The 13,757-nt window shown below is 40.5% G+C and overlaps 1 protein-coding gene across 2 annotated transcripts in view; it reads right to left on the bottom strand.

Annotated features, from left to right (window-relative positions):
• The window catches only part of LOC136867157 (proclotting enzyme), a 110,611-nt gene extending 97,109 nt beyond the window's left edge, over positions 1-13,502 (bottom strand). The window contains exon 1 of one of the 2 annotated variants that reach the window (XM_068227039.1): positions 13,403-13,502. The gene's annotated coding sequence lies outside the window, so the exon portion shown is untranslated. The remainder of the gene's footprint in view (positions 1-13,402) is intronic. The other variant, XM_067144271.2, reaches the window with a different exon arrangement.
• Between the last annotated feature and the right edge of the window lie 255 nt (positions 13,503-13,757).

The following is a 13,757-nucleotide window of genomic DNA, read 5'->3' on the forward strand; positions in this document are numbered from 1 at the left end:
ATAAGTCCAAAACAAACGTAATGGAGAGCGGTCGAACAAAGTCAGGTGACGCAGGAAATATTACATTAGGAAAAGTAGTCTTAAAGGAAGTAGATGGACATTGTTACTTAGGTAGTAAAGTAACTAGTGATGGTAGAAGTAAGGAGGACATAAAATGCAAACTAGCACAAGCAAGGAAGGCCTTTCTTAAGAAAAGAAATTTGTTCACCTCGAACATTGATATAGGAATTAGAATGATGTTTTTGAAGAATTTTGTCTGGAGCGTGGCATTGTATGGAAGTGAAACATGGACGATAACTAGCTCAGAAAGAATGAGAATTGAAGTTTTTGAAATGCGGTGTTTGAAATGAATGCTGCAGGTGAGATGGGTAGATAGTATCACGAATGAAGAGATACTGAATTGAATTATTGAGAGGAGATCAATTTGGCTCAATTTGCTGAGGAGAAGAGATAGAACGATAGAGCACAGCTTAAGACACCCGGGGCTTGTGCAGTTGGGGTTTTGAGGGAGATGTAGGTGGTAAGAATGGTAGGGCTAGACCAAGATACGAATACGACAAGCAGATTAGAACAGATGTAGGATGTAGTAGATATGTAGAAAAGGTTCGCACATGATAGGGTGCTATGGAGGGCTGTATCAAACCAGACTATGGGCAGATGAATCAAACAACATATGTAGGTACTGTAAGGCAGAAACAGGTTACAAAAAGGATATTCCAGGAATCATTAATGAAGAAGCGGAGTTTGTATGTGAGGATCTTCAAAAGGCAGAAGTATTCAGTCAGCAGTATGTAAAGATTTTTGGTTAAAAGATAATATCCAGATAGGGGAGATGACTAATACTAAATAAGTATTGAAATTTGCTATAGTATCAATGATATTTACTGTAAGATACAAAAGTTGGAAATTAGAACAGTTGCTGGAATTGATAACATTTCTGGGGATATACAGAAGACCATATTAATGCCATATCTGGAGTACTTATTTGATTATTGTTTGCATGAATGAGCTATGCTAAATGAATGGAGAGTTGATATAGTAGTCCCTGTGTATAAAGGAAAGGATGATAGACATAGAGCTGAAAATTACAGGCCAGTCAGTTTGACATGCATTTTGTGTAAGCTTTGGGAAAGCATTCTTTCTGATTATATTAGATATGTTTGCGAAATTAATAAGTGCTTCGATAGAAGGCAGTTCGGTTTTAGGAAAGGTTATTCTACTGAAACTCAACTTGTAGGATTCCAGCAAGGTATAGCAGGTATCTTGGATTCAGAAGGTCAAATGGTCTGTACCGCGATTGACCTGTCCAAGGCATTTTGATAGGGTAGATCATGGGAGACTACTGGCAAAACTGAGTGCAATTGGACTAGACAAAATAGTGACTGAATGGGTGGCTATATTTCTGGAAATAGATCTCAGAGAATTAGAGTAGGTGAAGGTATATCTGATCCTGTAATAATTAAGGGGAGAATTCCTTAATGCTGTGTTTTTGGACCTTTAGGTTTTCTCATATATATATATAAATGATATGAGTAAAGAAGTGGAATCAGAGATAAGGCTTTTTGCGGATGATATTCTGTATAGAGTAATAAATGTTACAAGATTGTGAGCAACTGCAAAATGACCTCGATAATGTTCTGAGATGGACAGCAAGCAACGGTATGAAACGGTATGATGATAAACGGGGTTAAAGGTCAGGTTGTGAGTTTCATAAATGGGAAATGTGCTCTCAGTTTTACTTACTGCGTTGATGGGGTGAAAGTTCCTAATTGGGATCAATGTAAGTACCTAGAAGTTAATATAAGAACAAAATATTTATTGGGGTTATCACGTAAATGGAATTGTAAATAAAGGGCGCAGATATCTGCACATGGTTATGATGGGTGTTTAGGGGTTGTAGTAAGGATGTAAAGAAGAGGGCATTTAAATCTGTAGTAAGACCCCCAAATAGAGTACATTTCCAGTGTGTGGGGCCCTCATCAGAATTACTTGATTCAAGAACTGGAAAAAATCCAAAGAAAAGCAACTGGATCTGTTCTGGGTGATTTCCGACAAAAGAGTAGCGTTACAAATATGTTGCAAAGTTTGGGTTAGGAGGAACTAGGAGAAAGGAGAGGAGCTGTTCGACGAAGTTGTATGTTCCGAGCTGTCAGTGGGGAGATGGATTAGAATGTATTAGTAGACGAATAAGTTTGTGTGGGTTTTTTAAAAGTAGGAAATATAAAGAAAAAGTTGGAATTCAAGACGACAAACTGGGGCAAATATTTGTTTATAAGAAAGGGAGTTAGAAATTGGAATAACTTACCAAGGGAGATGTTCAATAAATTTTTAATTTCCTTGAAGTAATTTAAGAAAAATCTAGGAAAACAACAGATAGGGAATCTGCCACCAGGGCGACTGCCGTAAATGCATGTCAGTAGTGATTGATTGATTGATTGATTGATTGATTGATTGATTGATTGATTGATTGATTGATTGATTGATTGATTGATTGATTGATTGATTGATTGATTGATTGATTGATTGATTGATTGATTGATTGATTGATTGATTGATTGATTAGATTTGTATGAAATGGCTACGTGATCAATTTGGTATTCTTCTAAACGTGGACCTCGCGTCTTCCATGTCATCTGTTTCCTTGGAATGTTTTTGAACCATGTGGATTTCATTCTCAACGAAAACATTCTGCAAGTATCTATCAGACGCTTACCATTGAGGTCAGTTCTCTTATGGGCTGGTTACTGGCCAACTATATCAGAATACTTCTTTTCTCTACCTATTTGTGCGTTGAATTCGCCCATCAAAATGAGAGTATGGTGATAGGGATTTCTATGAATTGTTGATTGAAGTCTTCCTAAAATTGTTCCACTGCCTCAGGATTTCTGTAATTATCTTGATTTACTGGACCATGGGCTTTGATGATAGTGTATCCTGTGTAGGTACTTCGGAAGGATAAAGATGAGATTCTGCTTAAGGTCGAGGAGAATCCTGTGATTGAGTTGATGATCTTCTTTGATACAATAAATCCTTTTCCTAGCATGTTGGTGCCTTTGAGAATTTTCTACCCCGGTTTACCTTTTAATGCTGGACCCGTGGTGTAGGGGTAGCGTGCCTGCCTCTTACCCGTAAGCCCCGGATTCGAATCTCGGCCAGGTTAGGGATTTTTACCTTACCTGAAGGCTGGTTCGAGGTCCTCTCAGCCTACGTGATTACAATTGAGGAGCTACCTGACGGTGAGATAGCGGCCCCGGTCTAGAAAGCCAAGAATAACGGCCGAGAGGATTCGTCCTGCTGACCACACGACACCTCGTAATCTGCAGGCCTTTGGGCTGAGCAGCGGTCGCTTTGTAGGCCAAGGCCCTTCAAGGGCTGTAGTGCCATAGGGTTTGGTTTGGAGGTTTGGTTTGCCTTTTATTATTCGGCATTCCTCTGAGTCAAAGCAATCCTCGTCTCCAAACCAAGTTTCTTGAACTGCCATTATTAATATCTGCTGTTGAGTCATCAGGTCGGTGATCTTTTTCAACTTCTGTCCTTCTGAGTGAATTGGTGTTGAAAATCGCTATGTAACTTATTTCCTTTAGTCTGAATTGAGGTACTGAGCATGAAGGTGCGGGCTAGTCAGACTCCGATGGCCCTCATATACCACCTTGGTTGGTGACAGTGGATTGAAGGATATCCTTATTGCAACCTGGGGTATTTTCCTTTGGTTTGTGTCCTCCAAGCTCTACCATTTTGATTAAATAGGTTTGATGTGCCTGAATTTCCTCAAGACTTCTGATACTGCTTAGGTTGTTAGCCTAAGAGATAGGAAACGGTTGTACCTAACAAGGGGAACTGACACCGACCAGTTCTCCGCCCGATGCAGGTACAGACACGAACGGATTTGTTGACTGAAGGCAGTTCCTTCGCTTTATCAACCGTTGAGACAGTTATCCTTCTACGCCTTCAAAACTGTTGGCCATCTTCATTACCTCAGTTGATCCGCCGGTGTATTATTTGGCAATGTCTTATTCACACCTGTCCTGTAAATCTGCAGGAACACCCCCTATCAGCCATATGGGACGTGCCGTGTAGATGTTGAGGCCACCCATTCAGTGTCTCACACGGGGTTATGCCCAGCTCCTACTCAGTTCAGAACCAAACTCCCGTGTGAGCTGACTGGCCACGGCATTATTATTATTATTATTATTATTATTATTATTATTATTATTATTATTATTATTATTATTCCTTTTCACGAGAGTTTAATCCTGATGTAAACATGGTATTTCCACGCCTCCGCCAAAGAAAGAGTTGTGATTCACTGAGCGTGTAGTACCGACTTCCACCCCGTCAACGTCTCGTGTTCGGACGTACAGGGCTGCGCATCGCATACGACAACAGTGCGAAGATCTGAACTTCTGAATAAACGACTAAACCTGGATTCTGTTCACTTAGTTTATTGAACACATTCACGATGCACTGCCTATGGTCACTTCTGAGCGGTTTTCCTCTTTTGTGCTTCACTACACCCGATGGTCCTACCTCTTGCTCCATTTCTCTCACTGTGAATACTGACACTGACTGCTGCTGCAAGATGCAGCACCTTATCTCCACGCTGTACAGCTTGCGACTCTCCCTCACTACGAAAAGACTTCCTGTATTACCCCGCGTGTTGTGCCTTCATTTCTCGTTATTTAAACACTATTTTATTAAAACAAAACCGTATATACACTGACTTAGGAAATGTCATGGGATAGTCACCTAATAGCATGTGGGGCCTCCTCTGGCCCTGCGAACTGCAGTGAGACGCCGTGAAAGTGAGTCAACAAGTCCCTGGTAGTCCTCTGGACGCAGCTGACACCAAATCGTTTGCAGAGCGGCCGCCAATGCTGGTCTGTTCGTGGATGCAGCATCCATGGCACGGAGCCTGCGTTCCAGGACATCTCAGATATGCTCGATAGGGTTCATATCGGGGCTCCTGGGTGGCCATGGCAGTCGTTGGACCTCCGCTGCATGTTCCTTGCCGCGCGTTATCATCTTGAAACACCGCAGAACCGTCTGGGCGCTGGAAGGCCAAAAATGGGGGGGGGGGGGGAGATGGTCTCCGAGCAGCTCAACATACCGCGTACCATTCAAAGTCTCTTCCGGAACAACTAGGGGGCCCATTCCATACCAGGAAAATGCACCACAGACCATAACAGAGTTACCAGTGCCCTGGACCACACCTTCGAGGCAGGCGGGATCCATCGCTCCATGTGGTCTGCGCCATACACGGTACCTCCCATCGGCATGGTGCAGTTGAAATCGTGATTCGTCCGACCATTTCACGTTACGCTATTGTTTCAGTGCCCATCCCTGGTGACTGGTGACAAATGCGCGTCGTTGTGTACGATGACGTTGGGTTAAGAGTGGCACCCGTGTGCGGCGCCGGCTCCCATACCCCATAGAACCCATGTTCCTACGGATTGTCCGCTGGGAGACGTGTCTAGCACGGCCTGTGTTGAATTGAGCCGTGATTTGTTGCACGGTTGCCCGTCTGTCACTACTGACAATCCTTCTCAGCTGTTGCCGGTCACGGTCATCGAGGGTGGCTGGACGGCCGGTCGTTCGTCTGTTGTGGACGGCGACACCCGCATTCAACCATTCACTATACACCCTGGACACGATTACTCGTGTGAAGCCGAATTCCCGCACCACTTCCGAAATCGCACTTCTCATCCGTCGGGCACCGACCACCATACCCCGTTCGAACAATGTCAGCTCACGATGACGTTCCATGTTACACCTGTCACATGCACAGCCACTGCTCACATGGTCTCCTATACATCTGCCGCTGGCACAGGGGGCGTGTTGTGCGCAGACAACACACCTGCGCATCAGTGCCCCGCTATCCTATGACATTTGCTCAGTCAGTGTATACCGGTATATATGACAACCATATTTTAATTTGATGTCCAACTCGTTGGCTGAATGCTCAGCGTACTGCCCTTTGGTTCAGAGGGTCCCGGGTTCGATTCCCGACAGGGTCTGGGATTTTAACTTAATTGGTTAATTCCTATGGCCCGGGGGCTGGGTGTTAGTGCTGTCCCCAACATCCCTGCAACTCACACACTTCACATAACACTATCCTCCACCACAATAACACGCAGTTACCTATACATGGCAGATGCCGCCCACCCTCATCGGAGGGTCTACCTTACAAGGGCTGCACTCGGCTAGAAATAGCCACACGAAATTAATGAATAATAATAATTTGATTACGTACCCTTCCAAACTCTCTAAATGTAATAAACTAAAGTAAAATAAAATTAATGCGACGTACTACTTTTCTTCGAGCTCACATACAGTCTAATGAGGGCGACGGTTGCATCTCCAATCAACTAAGTCCATGTCCACGTGCATAGGCAAGGTGCTCCGCCTATTTGTTTACATCAGGATTAAACTCTCGTGAAAAGCGGTATAGTAGTAGTAGTAGTAGGAGGAGGAAGAGTAATAGAAGTAGTAGTAGTAGTACGGGGTGGGACATAAGTGTTGGGTCATTTAGAGTAAATGCTCGATATTTTGCGTGGATATCAATGGCAACACGAAAACGTCACTACGTGGACCGACATACTATTTCGAATGCTGCGGTTTACATTCGGGTAGCGTTGTATGCAGAATGTGTGTGTGATGTTCTAGGGATCGTACATGAGGACCTGCGTTTTGATTAAGATCGATGAAAATGTACATGCACTGACAGTACATGCAAAAAAACATACATGGGCTGCAAATACGGTTACCGGGTGAGCCATGTGACAGACGTCCTCGATCGACCACACCGCTGGATAAAGTTTTTTTTTAAATTTGCTTTATGTCACACCAACACAGATGGGTCTTATGGCGACGATGGGATAGGAAAGGGCTAGGAGTGGGAAGGAAACGATCATGGCCTTAATTATGGTACAGCCCCAGCATTTGCCTGGTGTTAAAATGAGAAACCACGGAAAATCATCTTCAAGGCTGTACACAGTGGGGTTCGAACCCAATATCTCCCGGATGCAAGGTTACAGATGCGCGGCCCTAACCGTATGGCCAACTCGCTCGGTCTGGAGAAAGTTTTGTTTAAATTATTATCATCCAGGATTTGTACCCTCTGCTTGTGTTTTTAACATGACATCATATGTTCGATAATTCTTAGGTGTTCCTGTACATTAATTTTCGTCAGCTGAATGGATTCCACGCAACCATGTCAACTCATCCACGGATAGAGTGCTATTCTGTAGACGTATTTTTACTGATACCATTTCTCATACGGTGGTCTAACAAAGTGAAGAGTCCTGCTATTTTTATTATAACACTAGCAAGATACCCGTGCTTCGCTACGGTAATATACTGAAATTTATAATTGAATGCTTATCGTTTTATATACAACCCGCCGATATTCGTGATCTGACTCGTTTACTGAGAGATTACGGCAACGTTCCTCCCATTTTTCATTCTTTCTTTCCAGCAATCGATTTCGTATTTCCCGGGCTAGGTCCAGGTATTCCACCCGGTCAGTTGGGTTCCTAAATCTTAGCCATGCTTTCCTATAAGCATTTTTAATGTGGATCAAATCCTTGAGGAGATCCGGCGTGGTGTCCTCTTAGGTGCCTTGGCGGTACTAAACCGGCGGCCGGACTGCAATCGTAGTCATTACCCGTCCAGGACCCGTTTCCAGCACGGTCCGCACATGTTGACGACGGTCCAGGACATTATTATTATTATTATTATTATTATTATTAGGGTGGTTGAAATTAATTGAATTTAGGTATTATTATTATTATTATTATTATTATTATTATTATTATTATTATTATTATTATTATTATTATTATTATTATTGATGTTCTGGACCCCACAGCAATATGCAAGACCGCTACTTGGCGGTAAAATACATCTGCTGCCATTGTCATTGCTAACAATGTGACCAGCACCATTGTTGCGCGTAGGCAAGTGTGCGGAATTTCTGGCGATACGAATGACATACCTCCGTGTATTATTGACCTTATTATAGAGGTGAACAATTTGACGGCCAATCTCATTCCTATCGTTTATTTCAAATGTGTTTAAATTTTTATTTATATGCCAGGAGAATCTACTCTAATCTAAGAACGTTCTCCGAAGGAAAATATGGCTGTTGAAAAAGAACCCAGGAAAGATTAAAAATGATCGGTTTATGATCAGAATAAGTACATCGCAAGTCTACAGCCTGTTTCCTATCATTCGACAGGATCAGTGATGGAATGAATAAAGCCCCATCTAGCGGTGACAATAGGAATTGTGCCGGCTGCCGAAGCTCCCCTCTGGGGAAATGATCGATGAGTGACAAATGAAATGAAATATTGGACAGTGTTGCTGGAATGAATGATGACAGGGAAAGCCGGAGTATCCGGAGAAAAACCTGTCCCGCCTCCATTTTGTCCAGCACGAATGTCACATGGAGTGACCGGGATTTGAAACACGGAACCCAGCTGTGAGAGGCCGGCACGCTGCCGACTGAGCAACGGAGGCTCCTTATAAGTACATTACGAACAGTAAAATCAATTGGTCTCACCTCCTTTTACACCCCACCGCCGTTAAGTTTATTTACCCCCACCCTCCAAAAAATTAAAAGAAGGCGTGTTTCTTTATGTTTAAAGGAGATTCCAAATACCAATGTTCACGTTTATTACCTTCAGTTTTGAGATATAAGTATCCCCTTAAAAATAATTCACGTTTATAACTTCCTTCCACACCCCCCCCCCCTCCCTCACAAAGTGATATTAAAGCAAAAAATACTTGTTCCTTTAATAGTAAAGGATCTTCTAAATACCAATTATCACCACTCTAACCTCTTCAGTTTTTGATTTATGTGTCCTCATGAAAGGAATTCAACTCCTTTTCACTCCCGCCCCCCCCCCCCAAGATTGTTTCCCCCCAAAACGCGCTTTTCTTTGTTTTTAAAGGAGATCAAAATACCAATTTTCACGTCTGTAACAACTTTAGTTTTTATTAGATGTATGTATTCTCATACAATTAAGTCAATTAATTTTTTCTATTTTAACACTCCAAATCCCCTTCATTGGATTTTCCGAGAATACGTGTTTGTTTACTTTTAAAGCAGATTCCAAAAATAAAATTCCACGTGTGTAACATCTTCATTTTTGAGATATCAGTAGCCTAATTAAAAGAATTCAACACCATTTTCAGTCACTTTTACCCCACCCCCACCCCCCACTACCCAAGTTGTATTTCCGAAAACTAAAAATACACTTTTCTTTATTTTTAATAGGATAAAAAAATTACCATTTTTCACTTCTGTACATGTTAAGTTTTTTGAGATATACTGTAGAAATTCTCATTTTAAAATTTCACCCCATTTTAGTTCCCCTTAAGTGGAGTTTCCAAAGACAAATCACCTATGTTTCTTTACACTTACAGGAGATTCCAAATACCCACTATTTACGTCTGTAACATTTTACGCTTCTCAGATATTCTGTAGATATAGTCTTTCAAAAAATTCACCCCAATTTGCCACTCCTGTTTAACCGCCATTAATTGAATTTTCCAAAAGCAAAAATATACGTGTTTCTATATTTTTAAAGGAGATCCCATTTACAAATTTTCAGTTCTGTAATATCTTCAGTTTCTGGGATATATGTATCCTCATTAAAGGCATTCAACCCATTATTCACCCTTTTACACCCCTCCTATTGGGATTTAGAGAAAACAAAGAAATACGTGTTTCTTTATTTTTAAGGGAGATTCTAAACACCAATTTTTACATCTGTAAACGTTTAAAGTTTTAAGATGTAGACACACTCATTTTAAAAATTCACCCCCCCCCTTTTCACCCCCCATTATTTGGATTTTCCAAAAACCAAAAAATACCCGTTTCTTTATTTTTAAAGTAGATCCCAAATACCAATTTTCAGGTCTGTAATATCTTCAGGTTCTGAAATATAAGTAGCCTCATTAAAGGCATTCAACCTATTTTTCACCCTTTTTCACCCTTCCTATTAGGATTTTCCGAAAACAAAAAAGTACGTGTTTCTTTATTTTTAAAGGAGATTTCTAAATACCAAATTTTACATCTATAAACTTTAAAAGTTTTGAGATATAGATACACTCATTTTAAAAATTTCACCCCCCTTTTCACCCCCCCCATTATTTGGATTTTCCCAAAACGAAAAAATACCTGTTTCTTTATTTTTAAAGTAGATCCCAAAATACCAATTTTCAGGTCTGTAATATATTCAGTTTCTAAGATAGAGGTATTCTCTTTAAAGGCATCCGAACCCATTTTTCACCCCTTTTCACCCCTCCTATTGGGATTTTCCGAAAACAAAAAATACGTGTTCCTTTATTTTTAATGAAGATTCTAAATACCAATTTTTACATCTCTAAACTTTAAAACTTTTGAGATATAGATGCACTCATTTTAAAAATTCACCCCCCTTTTCACCCTCGCATTAATTGGATTTTCCAAAAACAAAAAATATGTTTTTCTTTCTTTTTGAAAGCGATCAAAAGTACCAATTTTGAGGTCTGTAATATCTTCAGTTTCTGAGATATATGTATTCTCTTTAAAGGCATTCAACATATTTTTCACCCCTTTTCACCCCTCCTGTTAGGATTTTCCGAAAATAAAAAAATACGTGTTCCTTTATTTTTAAAGAAGATTCTAAATACTAATTTTTACATCTCTAAACTTTAAAACTTTTGAGATATAGATGCACTCATTTTAAAAATTAACCCCCCTTTCACCCTCGCATTAATTGGATTTTCCAAAAACAAAAAAATATGTGTTTCTTTATTTTTCACAGCGATCAAAAGTACCAATTTTGAGGTCTGTAATATCTTCATTTTCTGAGATATAAGTAGCGTATCCGGATTAAAGGCATTCAACCCCTTTTTCACCCTTTTTCACCCCTCCTATTGGGATTGTCTGAAAACAAAAAAATACGTGTTTCCTTATTTTTAAATTAGATTCTAAATACCAATTTTCACATCTGTAAACTTTTAAAGTTTTGAGATATAGACACACTCATTTTAAAATTTCACCCCCCCTTTTCACCCCCTTAGCGACGGAATATCCAAAAATCCTCTCTTAGCGAGCACTTACATCTTAATATGAATCTATGCCTAAAATTTCATTTCTTTATGTCCAGTAGTTTTGGCTCGGCGATGATGAATCAGTCAGTCAGTCAGTCAGTCAGTCAGGACAAGCTACTTTATATATATAGATATCTATATCTGGAGATGTTCGAAAGAACATTTTGATTCCGTGTCCCTGCCACCTGAAGTTTATCTCTGTACTTTGGAACAACGCTGTTTGTCAACAGGAGTTGCAATTAATGCAGCAACTTTATTGTTGGTTTTCTACAACCTAAATATCGAGACTCAAATCTTGGTGACTGTAAGGTGGGAGTTTTGGCTGAAGAAACACGTATTGTCAAGAACGGAGTCCGCTCTAACCTCCGACTATATCTCAAAGTACACTGGTGACCTTAAAAGTAATTGAGCAAAGCTAATAAATCGTTTTTATTTAAATTGTGAACTGTATTAACTTTATAGTATTCAACCGAATGTCTATGCGCTACCAACCGTTTTATCATTTGTCTTAAGTTGATTTGGGTCGGAGTGGAAAACCATTTTTTTGTTTCGATGACAGACTATTAGATTTTAGTCTCCTCAGTTACCCGGGACTGAACGTTCAAATTAATCGAGTTTGTTTATTCTTATGTGCCATGTTCATAAACTCAGGATGATTTTCGTTTAAATCTCGGTGAGTTAATCTTTCCAGCTCAGTGTTTGAAGTAACATATTATTCATATTGAAGAATTTCGAGGCACAATGATCTTCAATCAGATGTAGACTTCCTGACACGAATAGGATCGGAGCGCATCACATTTACGGCAGATGTCTCCACTAGTCAATACGCGTAGTTTATCTACACGGAATGTATACTGCTATGATTTTAGAAAGAGTTTATATTAGAATATTCCCTACAAATTGTCCTAAACGCTGCTCGTCGCTTCCTTACATAATAGAAACACACAAGTTTATTGGTGAAGTGTGTGTTAGGCAAATGTATCCTAAAGAGCAAAACAAGAAATGTTTTATTCCGAGAGGTCATTTCATGATAGCACGGAACAAAGTGTACAAAGTTGGACGCTGATTCTTCCGTACAAGGGACAACTCAGTGTTAGCGTATAGAAATGTACAAAGTGCACATGTAAGTGGAAAACCTGTCTTGTATTCTTCTCTACTGTCTGTTTGTACAGATGTGTGTGTGTGCATATGTGTGTGTCCCTCTTTCCTGTCCAAGCGTAGTGCTATTTGTATTTTGCAACTTAATGTTATTCTTTCTTTCTTTCTTTCTTTCTTTCTTTCTTTCTTTCTTTCTTTCTTTCTTTCTTTATTTTTCTTTATCTGTTTACCGTCCTGGCTTGAATTTTTCCTCCTACTCAGCGAGGCATCCCACCTCTACAACCGCAAGAGTAATGTCCTGGAGCGTGAGGCTTTAGGTCGGAGATACAACTGGGGGATGACCAGTACCTCGCCCAGGCCGCCTCACCTGCTACACTCAACAGGAGCCGTGTGGGGGGGGGGGTATGTTTGAAAGGGATAGGCAAGGAATAGGGAAGGGAAGAGAGAAGGAAGCGACCGTGGCTTTAATTTAGGTACCATCCCGGCATTTACCTGGAGGAGAAGTGGGAAACCACGGAAAACCACTTGGAGGATGGCTGAGGTGGGTATCGAACGCCCCCTCTATTCAGTTGACCTCCCGAAGCTGAGTGAATCCCGTTCCAGCCCTCGCACCGCTCTTTAAATTTCGTAGAAGAGCCGGGAATCGCACCCGGGCCTGTGGGGGTGGCAGCTAATCACACTAACCACTACACCGCAGAAGCGGACTAGCTTAATAATATGAGGTTTCAGATAATTCATTATCTGTGATTTTCTCATAATATATTATAATTATAACTTGATACGTCAGAATTTTTTCAACTTAATTTTATACGTGCCTTGCTACTGAATCATTAAATGTAGTGTAACTTATTTACATTATTAAATCTAATAATTAAACTGAGAACCTTTAACGTGATGCCATGAAAGATCTAAAACTATAATAATTTCTAGGAACAAAAAAACAGTCAATACTGTGTTTTGATACTATCAAGAATATTACTCATTAAATTGACTTCCAAATTTGAAAGATAATTTGACATTTTATGATCATTTTTTACATAAATATCTTTAAGGAACCACGAGATACAGTCCTAGGTGTCAGATGTCCTTTACTTCTTGGTCGTATGTTGTTATTTGAACTTCATTTACCGAGATACATTATACTTAGGTAAGACGGAGCATTTCTTTTCTACAAGCTACTTCTCTAATGTATAGTTTTACTAACCTTTGTAGTTACCAGCACGTACGAACTATGGAACACATCCAGAAGTATAACAGACAATGACTGTTCGACGAACATACACCTTTCACCTTCACTGCACAAGGCTGCAACGTGATAAGTGCTTATCACTCCTCAAGGTACCGCAGTTATGGGCAGATAATTTTTTTTTTTTTTTTTTTTGTCCCCTTAAACTTCCGTCACCACCGGTGACATTCTATGTCCACCTCCGTTGCTTAACGGCTAGCGATATTAACTGCCGTCCTCGAAGGCCTGGTGTCGATTCCCAGTACTACCAGAGATTTAAGATCGGCATGAGGGCTGCTGTGTGGTTCAAATTGTACATGTAGCTCACACTCAT

This window comes from Anabrus simplex, chromosome 3, assembly GCF_040414725.1.
Source record: "Anabrus simplex isolate iqAnaSimp1 chromosome 3, ASM4041472v1, whole genome shotgun sequence".
NCBI lineage: Eukaryota > Metazoa > Arthropoda > Insecta > Orthoptera > Tettigoniidae > Anabrus > Anabrus simplex.